The sequence below is a fragment of the Prionailurus viverrinus genome, chromosome A3, assembly GCF_022837055.1.
Source record: "Prionailurus viverrinus isolate Anna chromosome A3, UM_Priviv_1.0, whole genome shotgun sequence".
Classification (NCBI taxonomy): Eukaryota; Metazoa; Chordata; class Mammalia; order Carnivora; family Felidae; genus Prionailurus; species Prionailurus viverrinus.
In genome coordinates, this window is record NC_062563.1 from 60,688,879 (window position 1) to 60,701,761 (window position 12,883).

General features: G+C 37.3%; 1 protein-coding gene across 4 annotated transcripts in view; it reads left to right on the forward strand.

The window, feature by feature from the left end:
* REV1 (REV1 DNA directed polymerase) overlaps positions 1 to 12,883 on the forward strand; it is a 91,999-nt gene that overhangs the window by 8,859 nt on the left and 70,257 nt on the right. For 2 of the 4 annotated variants that reach the window (XM_047851176.1, XM_047851175.1), the window contains exon 2: positions 9,532 to 9,619. The exons of the other annotated variants lie outside the window; for them this stretch is intronic. The gene's annotated coding sequence lies outside the window, so the exon portion shown is untranslated. The remainder of the gene's footprint in view (positions 1 to 9,531; positions 9,620 to 12,883) is intronic. 4 annotated transcript variants of the gene reach the window in all.

Genomic DNA, 12,883 nt, shown 5'->3' on the forward strand with positions numbered 1-12,883 from the left:
AAATTAAAACATTCTTTTATCAATATAATTGTATTTAAAACCTGGCTCAATGTTCTTTTGAGTCTCATACTAACAAATTGTAGGTAAGTTTATAAACTACATGCTTTTTGGTATTTATAAGCTCAGCAATTTTGGCTGTGAAAATATTTTTGGTATTTTTGAATTTGTAATTTTAGACTTAGGTTGTTATTAGTGTTAAGTCAGAGAAAATCTAAACCTATGAGGTGAGATTTTTGTTAGGTGGAGGTGTTGGTAACGTATCCATTGGTTGTTAGTGTATAAAGTGTTTTAGTAACTTAATTGCCATTTTGAATTTTAGCTCTTGAGTAGAAGTTACTAGCTGTTCAGGTACAGTGTTGAAGATTGATAATATTCTTTTGCATATTGTTTATGCCCAGTAGAAAATCTTATTTCTGATTGTCATTTAAAGATTATATTACATACTTGGACACCTGGGTGGCTCAGTAGCTTAAGTGTCCAACTCAATTTAGGCTCAGGTCATGATCTCATGGTTTGTGAGATCAAGCCCCACGTCGGGCTCTGGGCAGACAGTGTAAAGCCTGCTTGGGATTCTCCCTCTCCCTGTCTTTCTCTCTCTTTCTCTCTCTCTCTCTCTCTCTCTCTCTCTCTTTCTCTTTCTCTTTCTCTTTCTCTTTCTCTCTCTCTCTTTCTCTCTCTCTCTCTCTCTTTCTTTCTCTCTCTCTCTCTCTCTCTCTCTCTCTCTCTCTGCCCCTCCCCTGTGCGTGTACATTCTCTCAAAACAAATAAACTTAAGGGGAAAAAAGGTTATATTACATTCTCTTGGAACTTACTGAATGTTCAGAAATAGTCTATTAAAGTAGGGAGTGTTATAAATAAACTGTTTAATTGAATAAGAATTCTAGTGTTTTCTGAGGAATGCAGCATCTACTATTTGAAATGTCGTATTATCTTAAAAATTAATGGGTTTTGTTGTTGTTTTTTATATATGATTGGGAATTCTTGGCATGAAGCAAAGGAAAAGAGGCCAGAAAGTACAGAAGGGGTGATTTCTTAAACATTCTACTCCCTTTATTTTATTTTCACTCACAGTTACATTTAATAGAAGGATTTGTGGGAAAAGAGATTTGTAACAGATGAAACTAGCAGATCTGGAAAAGAGTGAGTTTGACCACAATTTTGAATTACACTTATTCAGAGGAATTTGTTTTTAGTTGTGTGTCATTATTGTATGCTGGCATATCTTCTGAGTTTGGAGATCTAATACATTTAGGGATAGAAGACACAAGATGAGGACTTTTGCAAAGCCAGGTTTATAGATCTTGGTGTAGATTAGGCTCAGGAAGGAGAACCTCTCCATGTCTGTGTGCAGTCATCCCTATCCTCCAGCATTTACATACACAAATTTGCTCTTTCTTTCCTAACTTTTACAAAGTAAGGTTCAAACTTGTTAGTATGATATTTAAAGCCTTCTGTTATATTTCTTCAACTACCTTATAAGTTATCACTACCTCTACCCATATGTCAATCCAGAATGTTGCCGTAAACATCTTTTTTCTTTTGTGTTTTTGCTCATGAATTTCCTTCTTCCTGAAATACCCTCTCACCCTCTTCTGCCTATTAAAATCCTACTCACTGTTCTCAGTGCATATCTACCTCTTCAGTGAAGCCTTCTTGGATGTATTCTCCATCATGAGATTTATTGCTGTTTTCTCTGTGCATTTATTCCTTCTTGACATTCCCTCTAATGTGCGCTCCTGTATTGTAGTTTTACACAAGTCTTTTTTCTCTAATAGATAATGTTGGATTGCGGTTTATACTTTATTTATTTACCTTGAAAACTGTAAACTATAGTAAATGTTCAATGAATGTAGAGTAAACTGTTAGATTAGACCTGGAATTTGGGGAGAGGAGGAGTGCAAGGAACAGGACAGGAGAGATCTTGTTACCTGTAACCTAAAAACCTTGATCTGGTGAGTTTACTCATTTAGTCCTCAGACTGTGATACTCTTTCTATTTAGTGTACATTATACCAACTTTCTACTTGGTATACTGTCTCATTTGAACTTGTCCTCTAGTTGTCTCTCTTTGCAATTACCGCTCTAGATACACTGCAGGCAGAATCAGTGTTTCTCCTCTTCTGTGCCTCAGACCAGCCACATCAGCATTACCTGGGAACTTTTTAGAAATGGAGATTCCTGGCCCCACTTCAGACCTACTGAATGAGAAACTTTGGAGTGGGGGCCCAGCAGTCTGTGTTAACTGGGCCTTCAAAATATTCTGCTCCATGCTGAAGTATGAGAAATACTGAAGATGTAGTCCCTATTTCTTTGATATTATCTCCTCCATATCTGGAGAGGTTATGTTCTGTCCCTGTTACTGAGCTTCTACTCTGGCCTTTGATTTACTGCAACCTTGAACTTTTCTGTGGATAATTACTTGGCTTCCCTGTGAGAATATATACCACTTCTCCTTAGTGAAGATCATTGGCTTTTTATTCCTTCTTCTAGACTTTTTTAAAATTCTGTCATCTCCAGCAGTGCTGGTAGGTCAGTCGGTTGAGTGTCCGACTTCAGCTCAGGTTATGACCTTGTGGTCAGTGAGTTCGGGCCCCGTGTCAGGCTCCGTGCTGACAGCCTGGAGCCTGGAGCCTGCTTCAGATTCTGTGTCTCCGTCTCTGCTCCTCCCCTGCTCGTGCTCTGTCTTTCTCTGTCTCAGAAGTGAATAAATGTTAAAAAAAAAAAAAAAAAAAAAAATTTAAGTCATGTTATCTCCAGAACTTCCTTTTGTTTTACTTTGTAGCTTGAGGCTGACTTTTGGACATGCTGACCTTGAAATGCATGTGAGACATCCTAGTGGAGTTGTTTACTAAGCAATTGGGCCACATGATTTGGAGTTCAGAAAGTCAGAAAAATTGAGGGAAGGTGTTTACAAACCAGTTAATTTTGCTGCACTCTGGAAAGTCAGAGAAGGCAGTTCTTTGTGCTTTATTAAAATATCAGTCTTCATTTCTTTCCTTTCTGTGGAAATCTGTAATTACAGGGAGGAAAATTATTAGTAATTCTTCTAGAACACCTCCTTCAACTTGTATTCAGATGACTGATTTTGTTAAATCATTCATCTTTTTGTATTTTTGTTGTTATAACAAAGAGGATAAGAGAAAATTCTTTGTTATATTGAATTCTGTGGGATAGAAACTTTCCTTTTAATAAGATCAGTCTCAGAGTGGGATGTTACAAATATTTGTTATGCATTTTCAGTTTTAATATATTCAAATATTTTTCTTATATATCTTGTTTTTCTCTTTTTATCTCTGTCGTCTATTAAAATATTGACTCTCAATCATAGTATGAAAATGTTAAAATGTATTTACATTAGGGTACAGGCTTAGCTGCTGTAACAGAAACTTACAAACACAATGATACAAACACAACACTAATGAAGTTTTTCTCTTTCCTGTAATAGTAGGTGGGCAGTCTGTAGTGGGTGAGGGACTGCCTTTTTTTTTTTTTTTTTAAGGTTATTCATGGTCCCAGGTTCCTTCTGTTTGCTTAGCAATCCCCTTAAGTATTGTTCTCATTTCACATTGAAACCAGATTACTTCATAGGGGCACACCAGAAAAAGAGTAAATACCTTCCTTTGAGAAGATGGCACATATTTTTTTATATATATTATTCTGCTTGTATCTCACTGGCCAGAACTTAGTCACATGGCCACTCCTGATTTTAAAGGAGCCTAGGAAATGTAGTCTCAATTGGTAACTCTGCTTCCCACTTAGGGGAATGGGAGAAGTGTTCTATTACTAAAAGAAAGGAAGAAAGAATGACTACTGAACATCATTCTGACACTCCAAACTTTAGGAGTTTCAAGACCACTCTCCTTTCTGTTACCAACCGCAATTTTGCGGAGCCCCAAGATCACCCTCAGGTTCAATAATTCACTCACTAGGACTCTTGAAAGCTGTTGTACTCATGGTTATGATTTACTCAGTAAAAGATGTAGATCAAAACTAGCTGAGGGAGAAGGCACTTGGGGCACACAGGTGGAACTTCCAGTTGCCCTCTCTCACTGAAGCCTTAGGACAGCACTAACTTCTGGCAACAATGAGTGGCAGTACACACAAAATACTGCCAACCAAGGAAGTTTACCCAAGCCTTAATGTCCAGAGTTTTTATTGGAGTTTGGTCATACAGATATGGTTGGCTACCCATGTGGCTGATCTTTAGTCTCCTGTCTCTGAAAGTTAATAATGCATGACCCAAAGTATCCATCATAAATCACTTTGTTAGACTATTTGAAGTGGCTCGTGGTTGGCTACTAAACAAAGACATTGATCATACAGGACATTCCAGTGGCTTAGAGATTACCTCCCAGGAACCAAGGTTAAAGGCTAGACCTCTTTTTGAGTAAGGTTAATTCTTTACTAGATAGCCACTTCTGCGGATAGGCACATCTTGTTTCTGGATATATAGACAGTTGCATAATATAAATGCTTTCATTTTGAAAGCTTTTTTTCTTAAATGAATAGACGTTTAAAATCATGTACCTTTTAAAAACTACAAGAGACTATGTTAGGTTCAACTATCCACAAATGAACTAGCATCTGACTGTTGTGACCTAGATCAGAGAACCAGTTAACAAAGTTGATACTGTATCTGAATCTCTACTTATGAATATGGGCTACTTACATTTGCAGTCTAGATGGAATCTGTTTGTTGTAGGACCTATTTTCCTCCTTTGTCCTTTACATATGTACCATACATGTCTGGGAGCTACTGTATCTGACCCAGACAGGTACTGGATTCGAAGCATCTATTTTGTTGAATTGTATTTGTCTGGTTCAGTTCATTATGAGTGGTTTTTTTTCCAGTATGAGTGTTCTCTTCAGAAGCTTATTGTATTGGTAGTATTGTTCATTTTCCCCTTGAAGGTTGGATGACAGTTTTGTACAAGTGTGATTTTGCATCACAAACCAGCAATGCAGCCTTTAGTCTTTCTACACTAGGAGGCAACTGTGCACAGAATAATTAGTATTTGGCTTACCTACTCCAGATTGTTGTGAAGATAAATAGTAAATGTAAAGGTCCCTTTGGAAAAAATATAAATACTATGGAATTGTAAAATATTACTAGTGGTATGTTTAAATTTAAAGAATTTAAAGTTAAATGTTAAAAATTTTAATAAAGGAAGGAAATAGAAGATACCAGTTGAGTGAATTTTTAAAAAGATGAGTATATAATTTTCTCTTCCCTTTATTTTCTCAGTTTTCTGCAGTAAACATGTAGTTCTTTTATCATGAGAGCACAGAAAACTTTTTGAAAAGGGACACCTAGCAAGACCAAATACTGGCAATGTAACAAAGCAGTGTATAAACACAAATCATGACTTGGATGAGTAATAGCAAATTTCTCAAGAAAAGGTGGAAAGATCAGACTCACTTCTGGAAAAAGTTTATGCACCCAAGTCTATAATTTGTTGTTTAGACAGTGCCTTTGTATGTTGTAGCCACTTTTATTTGATGGATTAAAGTTCTTTGATTTCTGTATTTTTTTGGTGTTTATCAAATGGTATCTCCTGGGGCACCTGGTTGGCTCATTCATTTAAGTGTCTAACTTTTGATTTTAGCTCAGGTCATGATACTATGGTTCGTGAGATTGAGCCCCACATTGGGCTCTGTGCTGACAGCTTGGGGCCTGCTTGGGATCTCTCTCCCCTTTTCTCCCTGCCCCTCCCCCTCTCATGCTTGTGTATGCTTTCAAAAATAAACATTTTTATTTTTAGAAATTTTTTTAATGTTATTCTTGAGGGAGAGAGGGAGTGTGAGTGGGGGAGGGGCAGAGAGAGAGGAAGACACAATCTGAAGCAGGCTCCAGGCTCTGAGCTGTCAGCGCAGAGCCCAGTGCAGGGCCTGAACCCACGAGCCGTGAGATCATGACCTGAGCTGAAGTCAGACATTTAACCAACTGAGCCGCCCAGGCGCCCCAACAAACATTTTTTAAAAAGAAAAAAATACTTTAAAAAAAGATCGTATCTCTTACAGAGCAGGAATTGTTTTATTGTAGCAGAAAACAATTGGTAATAGGAAAATGTCTCTGTATAATGAAGGTGAGGGAGCCAGGTTAAAAAGTTTTTTAAAAGGGTCCTGTTAGGTTAGGAATAATACCTGGTTGAACTATCTTGACATTTTATTTTTATATATTTTCAAAGAGATTTTATACACACAGTGTTCTTAGGACATTAAACTGTCAGTTTGGTTTTGAATCCCTACAAGTGAGTATATGGTAAAGACTAGAGCCATTAGTTGTGCTTCTTGGAAATTATCACAAGGGTACAATGTCACCCAGGTGTCTGATTTTTGTTTTTAATAGCTTGATGAGTTTTTTCAAAGTCAAAAACATGGCTAGTGTGTTGGACAGGTCGAGAAGATTCTACTTCCTTGGTTTATGAAATTCAAGAATCTCTTTTGCCCTTGTAACTTGAGCAGGCTGAGAGCTGTAGACAGTGATGGTCTCTGGTTGAGTCAAACCAAAACCTCAAAACAGCTGTATTTTTCTGTTTAAGTATTATGTAAATAGCTGTTTATCTGGCATTAAAGCTTTTACCATTTAAGGACAAATAAGAGCACACTGAAGCAGGCATTGTCAAGTCGTGTTAGTGACTGCGTGCTAGCACTTCATTTACTTAGTTACTCATTGTCCTTAGTTAAGGACAGTACTTGGTCCTAGTAAATTAGTTCTACAAATGCCTTCCCAGTGCCCTCTCTGAGGAAAAAGTTCCAGATACTGCTATATAGATTTCTTGGAGAAGTAGCCTCTCTCTTGTACTGCCCTCTTCCCTGTTAGCTTGCCGGTCTCTGTAATCCCAGCTGCCTATGGAATGTTTCCAATGTCAGAAGTCCTTTTTTTTTTTTTCTTTGCTTATTCTTAGAAATTTCATTTAAAATTTTTTGATTGTGGGAAAATCATGTGTAAAATTTACCATTTTAACCATTTTTATGTGGACAGTTCAGTAGCACTAAGCAGTTCATGTTGTTGTGTAATCATCACCACTATCCACAATGCTTTTTGGTTTATAGCTGAAACTCTGTACCATTAAACTGTAGCTCTCTATTCCCATTCCCCCTAAGCCCCTGGCAACTCCCGTTTTTCTTTCTTTATGATTTTGACTATAGATACCTCATAAAAATGGAATCATACAGTGTTTCTCTTTTTATTACTGGCTTATGTCACTTAGCATAGTGTCCTCAAGGTCCATCCATGTTGCAGTGTTTGTAAGAATTCTCTTCCTTTTTAAGTCTGAATTATATTCCACTGTATGTATATACAACGTTTTGTTTATCCGTTCATCTATCAGTGGACATTTGGGTTGCTTTCATCTTTTGGCTGTGGTGAATAATGCTGCTATGAACATGGGTGTATAAATAACTCTTTGGGGCTGTGCTTTCAATTCTTTTGGGTATATACCCAGAAATGGAAATGCTGGATCCTAGAGTAATCCTATCTTTAATTTTTTGAGGAACCCACCATATTGTTTTCCATAATTGGAAATATACACCATTGTATATTCTCACCAACAGACCAGCAGTGTACGAGTGTTTCAATTTCTCCACATCCTCACCAATACTTACTTTCTGGTTTTAAAAAAAAAATTGTTTTTTAATGTTTGTTTATTTTTGAGAGAGAGAGAGAGAGACAGAGTGTGGGCAGGGGAGGGGCAGAGAGAGAGGGATACACACAAAGCGAAGCAGGCTCCTGGCTCTGTGCTATAAGCACAGAGCCCGACGTGGGGCTCGAACCCACGAAATGTGAGATCATGACCTGAGCCGAAGCCTGGCGCTTAACCGACTGAGCCACCCAGGTGCCCCTTCTGTTTTTTTTTTTTTTTTTTTTAATGTTTGTTTATTTTTGACAGAGAGAGAGAGAGACAGAGCATGAGCAGGGGAGGGACAGAGAGAGAGGGAGACACAGAATCTGAAACAGGCTCCAGGCTCTGAGCTGTCAGCACAGAGCCCGACGCGGGGCTCCAACTCACAGACCGCGAGATCATGACCTGAGCCGAAGTCGGACACTCAACCGACTGAGCCACCCAGGCGCCCCAGCTTCTGTTTTTTAATAGTAGCCTTCCTAATAGATATGAGATAGTATCACATTGTGGTTTCGATTTGCGTTTCCTTAATGAATAGTGATGCTGAGCATTTTTTCACATGCTTCTTTGCCGTTATATATATATATATATTTTGAGAGATGTCTGTTTAAATCCTTTGCCCCTTTTATTTTTTTCTTAATGTTTATTTTGAGAGTGTGCATGTGTGTGAGTGAATGGGGGAGGGACAGAGAGAGAGATGGAAAGAGAGAATCCCAAGCAGGCTCCGCACAAGTGCAGAGCCCAACACAGGGCTCGATCTCATGGCCACAAGATCACGACCTGAGCCGATATCAAGAGTTGGGCACTTAACTGACCGAATCATCCAGGTGCCCCTAAATCCTTTGCCCATTTTAAAATCAGTTTCTTTTTATTGTTAAATTGTAGAAGTTCTTTATATATTCAGGATATTAAATATCAGGTTAGGTGATTTTAAAATATTTTCTCTTGTGTGGGTTACCCTTTTACTCAGTTGATTGTGTCCTTTGCTGCACAGTTTTTAATTTTGATATAGCCCAGTTTATTTTTCCTTTTGTTGGCTTTTTTTGGTCATATTTTGCCATGTTTAATGTTATGAAGCTTTTGTTCTGTGTTTTCTTTTTGAAGTTTTATTGTTCAGGTCTTTGATCCATTTTAACTTTTTATGTGTATAGGATAAGGGTCCATCTTAATTTTGTTGCATGTGGATATCCAGTTTTCCATTTCCTTTGGCAAAAAGACTGCTTTTCCCAATTTAATGGTCATGGAGAAGTCTTAAATACATGTGTCCCTGGAATACCAGTTATTACCAATTTCTTAATTGTTAGCAGCGAATTGATAGACTAAAGAAAGAGGCCTTGAAGAAGAGATGTTGAGTATTGATATGGTAGGGAGCCAAGGGTAAACTTGTTTTATTTCAGACTTGCCTAGTGATGGTCTGGGTGGCTACAGGCTGCTTTCTTTGCATTTGTGTCATATTCATGAATTAATATACTACTATAATATGCGGATTCATTCATCTATTGCATATTGATTTGTATATTCCAATCCATTCTGCACCTATTTCTTAAATAACTATTGAATGAAGATAAACCCATACATGTACATATGACTAGAGTAATGAGACTATGTAAAAACCACTCAGAGTCAGTTTCATTACTTAATAGCCTATGTATTTTAGAGTTACAGACCTATAACCAACAGATTAACACTAATAATGAATATGTATTTGGGCAGTTCTTTGATATGTTGTGGAGATTTTGCTGGTATGTGTTTAGAACCCTGTAATGTTAATAATTCTTCATGAGATAGATGAAATACCACTTTTGCATGAAAGTGATTTTTTTTGGTGATGTGGGTAGATGTCAAAGTCCCAGTAATCATAGTAAAGAAGACAGAATGAATTTTTGTTTGTTTGTTTCTTGTTTTAGCAGGATTTGAGTAGCTTCTTAAATGCATATTGGAAGTCCAGAGTGAACTGTGTGCTCCAGCAAAAGATGAAATAAAGTTAGGAGAAAGGTATGAATAAGTAATTTTGATATATTTTTTCATAAGTAGATCCTTCATGAGACTCTTCATAGGATTTTTTAATACCCCTGTTAAGAGAATGGAAGAGTCAGGAAATCTTTAGCATTGCAAGGCATTCAGGGTCCCCGAGCTCATTATAGATATAGCTGCTGTCCCATTTGCCTTAAACGTGCCTCGCCTGGCTAGCTGTTAGTCTGTGTTGACACTGGGGGCTGGGCATGACTGCACTGACAGCCTCTCATTTTGTTGGTCTTTATAATTTTATTACTTGAGGTCTAATAGGTGAGTTTTAGCTTTTGAATCTTTCAGGGGGTGGAACATTTCCACCCTCTTTTGTAGTCACATATGGGAACACAGAACACAGCCAGAAGTCTTCAGACTTAGTTTTTAGTTCATTAGTTTTGGTTTTCAGTCTTTTTCAATTTGAGCTTTTTTCTTATTCAGACCTCAGATAATTTAAAACTTACAAAGCAGGGTTGCCAAAATTAAAGTGGTTTTAGAAAGTGGAACCTTACATGATTGTTGTTTTGCCCCAAACTTTTGTTTCTTCCCTACCACATTCATCCCATATATGCAGTGCATAGTTCCACAGGGATTCTACTGAGCACTTACCGGTCAAACTTTGTTTTATAGGTGAACGGATGTGAGGCTCAGTGCTTTTGGATTCATCCCAAGTCATACAGATAGGCAGTGGTGGAACTGGGATTAAAGCCCAGATCTTGTGTCACTAAATATATTGCTCTATTATGTTGTACACCGTGGATAGCACATTTAAAATAATGATATTGTGTACTTTATAATCTTCAAAGAGTTTCCATACTTGTGGTCTCATTTGATTTTCACTTTGTGACTTGGTGCAGTAGATTAGTATAATAGCAGCTAATGTTTATTGAGGGCATACCCTAAATGCTAGGGATAAGGGTACTTTTGCATACATGAGTTCATTCTTTATCCATTTTTTAACTAGTTTTTAAAAACCCAGCAATTGACTTCGGCGTTGATGCTGTTGGATAAGGAGAAGTCCATAGGTTACATAGGTTATTTTAGGTTGTGTATTACAGTTTCAGAAACATTTATCACTTTCCTCAAGGTCGTGGGACTAGATTGGGAACGTAGTCGGCAAGAGTTTCATCTAGAAGGCCAATTTTTATTTATAAGTGTGACTTGATAATTGGATGACTTGTTGATAAAGGGCATTCTCTTCTTAGTGAGCAGGGTTAGTCAAGAAGACATGTTGTAAGTCAGAAGGATGCTTGGAACAGAGAAGATAAGAACAGAGCATGTGTGTTGTTTTTGAGGGTTATTTCTGTCAAGTTGTGGTGTCCTGACTTACTGTTCTCCATTCTAGGGGAAGTCCTATTTGAAGAAACAAATCAGTCATCTGGAGTGGAGAACTATTCCCCTGAATATGTCTTGAGAGGCATAGGTGCCTCTTTTTGAAGCTCTGTACTGGTTAGCACAAACATAAGCCCTGACTTCATGGCATACCACTTTCCACAAATAGGTTTTTATGTTGTTTCCTGATTTCACACTACAAAGAAAGCACTGTAGTGTTTAGAACCCCCTAAATGACTTACATTTAATCCCACCTGTTGGATGGTTCTTGTTAACATCAAAAGTGCGTATCATTTGCTAATCTGGTCTGTGTACCATTTTGGGGGGAGGGAGCATATCGTATTTCTATCTGTTAAACACAGAATCTGACTGTGATTCTTTGGAAAGATGTTTTAAAATAAGAGAAATAGGGGTGCCTGGCTGGCTCAGTCAGTAGAGCATGTGACTCTTGATCTCAGGGTCATGAGTTTGAGCCCCACGTTGAGTATGGAGATTACTTAAAAATAAAAGCTTAAAAAAAAAAAAAGAATAAAAAACAGATACGATTAAATATACAAGGTACAGTTTTAAATATAGATACATTGGGGTACATTATACTAGAGACATTATTATTTCTACCTTGCTTTATCTCCTACATAGAAGTTTATTTTCTTATTAAATAAGAACTTGTTGGCTTTCTATCATATGCAAGATTATTGATTATTTTATATACATAGTATGTTCATATTTTCATTCTGCAATGTTTTGAGTATGAGAAAGGAGAGGAGTGTGGGTCTAACTGAAGTAAGTGAAGTATGAACAATCTTTGATGCTGTGTACATATGAACAGAAGTCTGATAAGCCTACTTATTACTTGCTTCCTGTCACCTGTCTGTCACCTTCACCTGTCACCTTTCTGTCTCTTACTGACCTTACAGTTTAGGTTGTCAGGGAGCTTTGCTGCATGCCAGGTTGGTCTGTTACTGCTCTTTGCCAGCATCTTAGATATGGGTTATGTAGTTTTCTTTGTGTCCTGGTTTTGTTTTTGTTTTTGTTTTTGTTTTTTTGTCCTCCCTACTCTTCTGCATGAAATCTTCCTCTTAAGTTCGTTTGTAGGGCTAGTTAGTATTTCCTTAATTGGTGCTCATTTCCTTTTAGATTGTAAAGTTTTAAAATTTATATAAAAATGTCTAATTTTATTTATCTCAGTACTGTTTAGTATAATATGGTGCTTTATACACAGTAATATTCCATTAGCTTTGATCTATAGGTAGTTTAATGTGGTCTCTCCTATACACATCTGAATTATTTCTTACATGCCATAATTACCTATGCTATGAGAAGTAATCTACAGCTGTCTACTGAGCTATCTAGCATCTTTGTCTGACAAAAGAAGAGTTATACTACTGTAGTCTACAACAGTGACAGGGCTGATAAATTGCCACTCCCAGTATGTAGCAAACACCAGATTTAGTTAGGTTTTTACCCCAATCCACTGTCACAGGCCATCTTGGTCTATACATATTATTTAAATGAATTTGATAGGACTGGTTGCCTTAAGTCTTTTCTGAATAAGTCTAGGAGGTCTGCATAAATAAATGTAGAGCATCAAAACTGTTACACAATGTAATTTCTAAAATTGAAGTATGTTGCTGAAGTATATGGATATAATGTTAATTTTTATATTTAATTTCTGTAAATATTTCTGTGTGTCTTGTATGGAGTACAAAAGGGAACTGTGGAAGAATTTTAATCTAAAATGGAACCAGAGGATTTGAAATGGAGAATCTCAGGCACATGCCCTCAGAGGAATGAACTTAAGAACTGAGGCACTGATTTGCTGTAAATGTCTGATTTACAGAAGATGGAGACCTCTCCTGACCAATGAATGTCTGCCAAAAATCTCTCCCCATCCTCAAGCCAGTGAACTTACTGCTTGGA